The following is a 6,956-nucleotide window of genomic DNA, read 5'->3' on the forward strand; positions in this document are numbered from 1 at the left end:
GCCTGCATCCTGTGCAGGGAGACAGCCTAACATAAAATGTGCCTAACAACAAATATATTGACTTCTTACTAAAAATCTCCAGTTCATAGAACCGAGGGGTTTGTACCTTCTCCTTTAAAAGTGATAGTCCTGGGACTTCCCCGGTGGTCCCGTGGTGAAGACTCTGCGCTTCCAACGCAGCAGGCGTGGGTTCAATCCCTGGTTGGGGAGCTAAGATCCCACATGCTGCGCAGCCAAAGAAATTTTTGTCGAACGTTATACTCCTGTATTGTTGGCTTTAGTGGTTTAGATTTTGTTGTACTGTTAAGAAGATTTCAGTTTATTTACCGGGAACAAACAACACATAATGTAAAAATAGTTTCCCAGAAACGATTTCCATCATTCTCTTCCTCCCTTTCTCCCGCAGACTGGTGTTTCACCTTGACAAGTTCTCTGTCATTCCATAGGAAAGCTGTCTGGCTTGGAGGTTGCAATCCCAGGGAATTTTTCATCAGCGGGGAAGTCTCCATCACTACAGAGGAATCAAGGGAGAAGTCAGTCCCTGGTAAGTGAGATGCTCCCCCTAAACACCAACACAGCAGTCGTGTACCTTTCAAGGGGTTCAGGGGCAAGATGGGCAAGGCATTTCTACTAACTCTTCTTAAGGATCACGGACAGTGCCCTATGCTACGAGGTAAGCGGTGACTGCTGTAGTTCTTACTGGTGATCCTTTCCTGTCACTGATTCTCGGCCTTCTTTGTATTTCATAGGACTGTTGTCAGTCCAATACAAAATGAGTCTTATTTTTAAAAACCTGAAATGTTTTACAGAGCCTAGCATTCTCATATAGGGTCCTTTCCATTCTCCCCACTTTCCCGAGAGGCCAAGAACACTTCACACCATGAACTAGGAGAGGGGGTAGAGCCCTTTCTGATGAAATACATCAACAAAGACAGAGCCTTAGCCTGCTTGCTCTCTGGACAGGATCTCGGACCACAAGGTCTTCAATCCTGGTATAAATGAAGGAAGTGAGGACAGTTCAACTGGCACTCTGATAACAAGAGTTCGGAAACACCTTCCAAAGAGACTATAGCAGTAGATGAGGGAAGGGAGTGCTACAGTGTGGCAGTACAGGGGGAATGATCGGCTACAGCAGTGAAAAGTGTGGTACCGATTGGTGTGCTCCTCGGGGTTCTTGTACATGTAGCATAGATGACCTCTACAGTGGCCCTCCCACCTTCCCACCTGCATTAGTGTTCTTTTTTTTTGTAATTTATGTTTATGTATTTATTTACTGTTTGAACTTATTTATTCTACGTATTTATTTTTTTGGCTGCACTGGGTCTCTCATTGCTGTGCACGGGCTTTCTCTAGTTGGCGGCTAGCGGGGGCTACTCTCGGTTGCGGTGTGCGGGCATCTCATCGCGGTGGCTTCTCTTGTTGCGGAGCATGGGCTGTAGGCACGTGGGCTTCGGTAGTTGAGGCTCACGGCTCTAGAATGCAGGCTCCGTCGTTGTGGCACATGCGCTTAGTTGCTGCACGGCATGTGGGATCTTCGCAGACCAGGGCTCGAACCCGTGTCCCCTGCATTGGCAGGCGCCACCAGGGAAGCCCTAGGTGTTCTCATATAGAGTCTAAAAACAGAGAGCACTGAGAGAAGGTAGTGGTTATTAAAGGCTCAGGATCTAAATTCTACCTGTCTCTACACCCCTTCCCAGCTGTCGATTTGACCCCATTTTTGAATGCTGACCTCATTGTTCAACTTTTCTCTGCCGTCTGTATACTCACCTTGAAAACTTGTTTCTGTGATGCGTTGAGCAGACACAGGGTGGCAGATTGCAGAGGTGGAAGCTGGTGGTCGGATATTTGTGGGCTGAATCTCCTTCAGTCCCATTCCCATTTCTGGTTGCCCAGAGGCCCTACTTCCTGTGTGTGACGCCGAGCCGTAGGATTGCGGGCAGGAGCCAAGTTCTCCATACAGTAAAGACCCCAGTGTGCCTTGGTTATAGTAATATACCTGGCTTCCTTCCTGGCAGGGAAGTGACAGGCGGCTATGCCCCTGCTTTGTTCGTGGGCCTCCTGATCCAGCAGTTCCCTTGGCTCTGCCCCTGTCGTCAGCTGCCCCTAGGATAACTCTGAGCCCTAGCCACTTCTCTGGTAGATTTCCCTATTCCCCCACTACAGTCACACCTGAATAAGGCAACTCAGACCTTTCAGAGATGTGTCCTGAACCTCTTGTTTTCTGAAATACCTATCTGGTGGTTGTGAGACTTAAGGCCAGCGTCCCCGAGAGACTTTTTCTATTTCTCCTAGTAAACCTAGACTCATCTTCTGTCACCTTCAACTCTACTCCAATTGTGTTCTTTCAACCCAGACCTCTGACCCTGCTTTTTACTTCTGCCATTTCATCCTCGCTCCTGCTTCCTTTCCTAAATCCATACGTCTCTTTTGGCCTTCCTAGCCCTGGGCCAAGTTCCTTCCTCTTTGCTCAGTTTTTACCCCTTTCCTTCATTCTCCCATCCAACTTTCAGTCCTTCCTTTCTCACGCCCCAGTTAGCAGCATCTGAAAATTCGAAAGGTTTGTTACTCGTCTATTAATTGTATTCCATTTACTTATTCAGTTCTATACCTGTCTTACCTGTGTATGGAAGAACAGCTGGTAGCCAAGGTGGCACCAAGAATCCTAGCAGCTCTCACTTGACGTATCCGTAGTAGTCGGCAATTTCCATTTCGTTTTCCCTCTCGGTGAAAAATTGCAGCTTGCCCGAAGAGGTGTATCTGGCAGCATTCTCCCGTTGTTGTTGAGCCCGCCTCTTCATGGCCTCTCGCTCTGGCCTCTGCTCTTGTTCGATGGGCTTTGACATGACTGGCTCAGGCACGTTGGGTTCCCTCCATGGAACTCGTTGCTTGCTGAAGTCTTGGAGTAGAAATTGGGTTTGGAGCTTGGGTGGGGACTGGCGCTTATTCACAGCAGGGGGAACAGGCTCCCGCTGGAGAGGAGCGCCAGATGAAGTTTTGGAGGGTGCAGGCCTAGGAGCAGCAGACTGAGGGACACGAGGCTGGGTATGGTTGGGCCAAGCCGGTTGGGTTGGGTTGGTCACAGTTGGCTGAGCTGGTTTGGCGGGCCTGGCAAAGAGGCAGGAGCTGGCTGGGATGAATTGGCTGCAGCAGGTTGAGCTGAGTCAGTAGAACCAGGCTGGGCACGGTAAGCCCCAGCAGGCCGATGTGAGGCCAGAGACTGTGGCCTCCGAGGAGCGGGTCGAGCTTGAGGCTTGTCCCAGGCAGAAAAAGGCAGAGGTATCAACTTGACCTTCCCAGGAGGAGGCCGCTCATACTGGGCTGGAGACGGACACTCTGTTTCAGCACTGCTGTCTGGTTTCTGGGCTTGGACTTGCGTTTTCTCAGGACCCTTCCCCTCACGTGGGGTATGCCGCCATGGCTGGATAGCTGGGGGTGGCTGGGGGTCTTTGGGGTTGCTTGACTTTCCCAAGAGCCGACAGGAAGAGAGCCCAGTTTTCGTCTCATTCTTCTTCCCCAGCGCATGAAGAACCTTCACAGACTCCAGCATGCGCACGCCAAGGGAGGTTCGAGGCTTTTGAAAGCTCTGTTGGAGAAGCTCAGTTTGGTGTTCCTTTCGCTTCGTGTGGGGGATTGCTGGCTTCTCTTCTGCCTTGACTTTGTTCCCTGACTGCTTGTTCTCCTCAGCCTTGTTTCTCCCTCTGGTCCTTTTGGTCTTTTCCTGCCCGTGGCTCTTAGTTTTGCTGATCTTTCTGGATGCAGCTTTCTGAGGTTTGCCTTGAGAGTGCTTGGCCGTGTTCACAGGAGCCCTGTCACTGACTGCAGCGTGGCATGTAACCACTTCTCCCCCTAACGGGCACTCTGGATTCTTTGGCTGGATTTTGGCCTTGGGAGCGCCACTGATAGGCTCAGAGGCTTTCTGTTTGTTCTTCCTGGGTTGATCAGAGGGAACCTTTATGACACTTGGCTTTTCCTGCACCTGATTCACCTTAATGGCTCTGGTGTCTTTAGCTTTGATCACGTTGGGACCTTGGGATTGATCAAGATCTTTCAAAGGATTAAAGAGCTGGGGAAGGTGAATATCCTCCGCCAGTGTAGTAATGTCTGCAAGACCACTGCTAGGTTCAATCCCATTTTCAAGTGTCCCTAGGTCCTGACGACTCCGGCTGTTCTCTCCCAGATCAGCATTTTCAGAACCAGGCTGCTCCTCTTGGCTGAGGGGATCGGTGCAGGCCAGCGGCTGGTGAATATCAGGGATTCCTAAAGGGAGTAGTGGAGGATCTTGGTTCTCTGTTGGGATCTGGTAGGCATCCAGAGGCTTTGAAAGCTTGGTTTTGATATCATCCACGTGCTTACTCTCTATTTGTCCCTGGCTTGGAGCTGGAGGCAGGGCCAGGAGACGCCTGGCACTCTGGACTGGAGCTGTCACTGAAATGTCCCCAAGTTCAGATGGTGGGTTACTCTCAAGTATGTGGCTGTTTCTGCTACTGCAGGACTTGGGGAGTTCTTGACTTTGTGTCACACAAAACGTCTGGCTTGGAGGTTGCAATCCCAGGGAATTTTTCATCACCAGGGGGGAGGTCTCCATCCCTACAAAGGGATCAAGGGAGAAGTCAGTCCCTGGTAAGTGAGATGCTCCCCTAAACACCAACACAGCAGTCGTGTACCTTTCAAGGGGTTCAGGGGCAAGATGGGCAAGGCATTCTACTAACTCTTCTTAAGGATCACGGACAGTGCCCTATGCTACGAGGTAAGCGGTGACTGTTGTAATTCTTACTGGTGAGCCTTTCCTGTCGCTGATTCTCGGCTCGCTTTGTATTTCATAGGACTGTTATAAGTCCAATACAAAATGAGTCTTATTTTTAAAAACCTGAAATGTTTTACAAAGCTAGCATTCTCATATAGGGTCCTTTCCATTCTCCCCACTTTCCCGAGAGGCCAAGAACACGTCACACCATGAACTAGGAGAGGGGGTAGAGCCCTTGCTGATGAAATACATCAACAAAGACAGAGTCTTAGCCTGCTTGCTCTCTGGACAGGATCTCGGACCACAAGGTCTTCAATCCTGGTATAAATGAAGGAAGTGAGGACAGTTCAACTGGCACTCACATAACAAGAGTTCTGAAACACCTTCCGAAGAGACTATAGCAGTAGATGAGGGAAGGGAGTGCTACAGTGTGGCAGTACAGGGGGAACGATCGGCTACAGCAGTGAAAAGTGTGGTACCGATTGGTGTGCTCTCGGCGTTCTTGTACATGTAGCATAGATGACCTCTACAGTGGCCCTCCCACCTTCCCACCTGCATTAGGTGTTCTTTTTTTTGTAATTTATGTTTATGTATTTATTTACTGTTTGAACTTATTTATCTACGTATTTATTTTTTTGGCTGCACTGGGTCTCTCATTGCTGTGCACGGGCTTTCTCTAGTTGGCGGCTAGCGGGGGCTACTCTCGGTTGCGGTGTGCGGGCTTCTCATCGCGGTGGCTTCTCTTGTTGCGGAGCATGGGCTGTAGGCACGTGGGCTTCGGTAGTTGAGGCTCACGGGCTCTAGAAATGCAGGCTCCGTCGTTGTGGCACATGCGCTTAGTTGCTGCACGGCATGTGGGATCTTCGCAGACCAGGGCTCGAACCCGTGTCCCCCGCATTGCATTGGCAGGCGGATTCTTAACCACGGCGCCACCAGGGAAGCCTAGGTGTTCTCATATAGAGTCTAAAAACAGAGGGCACTGAGCGAAGGTAGTGGTTTATTAAAGGCTCAGGATCTAAATTCTACCTGCCTCTACACCCCTTCCCAGCTGTCGATTTGACCCCATTTTTGAATGCCGACCTCATTCTTCAACTTTCTCTGGCGTTTGTTATACTCACCTTGAAAACTTGTTTCTGTGATGCGTTGAGCAGACACAGGGTGGCAGACTGCAGAGGTGGAAGCTGGTGGTCGGATATTTGTGGGCTGAATCTCCTTCAGTCCCATTCCCATTTCTGGTTGCCCAGAGGCCCGACTTCCTGTGTATGACGCCGAGCCGTAGGATTGCGGGCAGGAGCCAAGTTCTCCATACAGTAAAGACCCCAGTGTGCCTTGGTTATAGTAATATACCTGGCTTCCGTCCTGGCAGGGAAGTGACAGGCGGCTCTGCCCCTGATTTGGAATCTGAGATGGTGTTCCCTGAGCAAGGCTGGCAGAAAGCGATGGATGTAGAGGGACCATGTTCTTGGCGTCTGAAGTTTTATCATACTGGGCTGCCAGAAACATGGAGGAGGCAGCTGTGTGGCGGTCAGTGAGTGCCAGAGTAAAGTCTCCGAGTGAAGAAGAATTCTTTTCAGTGCTTGCTGTGATGTCCCACTCAAGAACACCTGGATAGGAAGCAGCTGAAGTGGAGATCTGGCTGTGGTCAGTAACTCCAGATAACATAGTCGTGCTAGAATGTTGGTAAAGGTAGGCACTACCCATGAGTGTCTGGAAAGGGGTACCAGTAGCCGATGCCGAACTGACGGCAGGGGCAGAGACTCTGGAGAAGTTGCAGACACTTCGTGTTAGGGAAGTTGCATTGCTCACCACAGGAGGAGAATGCTGCAGAGAATTTAGAGTTCCAAGTAGAGATGGATGTTGGAAATTTTCTGTAAGAACAAGAGGGTCATGAAAAACTCAGGGAGGTTGAGAAATTCTCACTACGTTTGAGGAACGGCATCATCTGAAGGTTCTTGCTATCAGGACACCTCTACTATCACTACTTCCTGAGAAACCCAAAATCAGACAGTTAATGATGGCTGTAAGGACTGAGCAGTTTTCCACTCTTCTCTATTAACTGCCTGTGCTCCCATCTTGGGCACAGACGGGCAGAAGAGCCAAGTGGTGTGGTTCAGAGATTGTTCTCTAGGCTGGAAGCAACCTTCTCCCTGCCCTGTCTTTCCCTTCAGCCTGCACTCGTATTGACTTCTATGCTATTTCCTAGACTGGAAGC

General features: G+C 50.1%; 1 pseudogene across 1 annotated transcript; it reads right to left on the reverse strand.

Moving 5' to 3' along the window:
* Nucleotides 1-2,672: 2,672 nt before the first annotated feature.
* On the reverse strand, nucleotides 2,673-6,612 carry LOC309622424 (uncharacterized protein C2orf78 pseudogene; annotated as a pseudogene). Its single transcript has 2 exons — nucleotides 5,863-6,612; nucleotides 2,673-4,587 (listed from the first exon to the last, which is right to left on the reverse strand). The product of its transcript is annotated as an uncharacterized protein C2orf78 pseudogene (transcript).
* Between the last annotated feature and the right edge of the window lie 344 nt (nucleotides 6,613-6,956).

This window comes from Balaenoptera borealis (assembly GCF_965194805.1).
Source record: "Balaenoptera borealis genome assembly, contig: HAP1_SCAFFOLD_2625, whole genome shotgun sequence".
Lineage (NCBI taxonomy): Eukaryota > Metazoa > Chordata > Mammalia > Artiodactyla > Balaenopteridae > Balaenoptera > Balaenoptera borealis.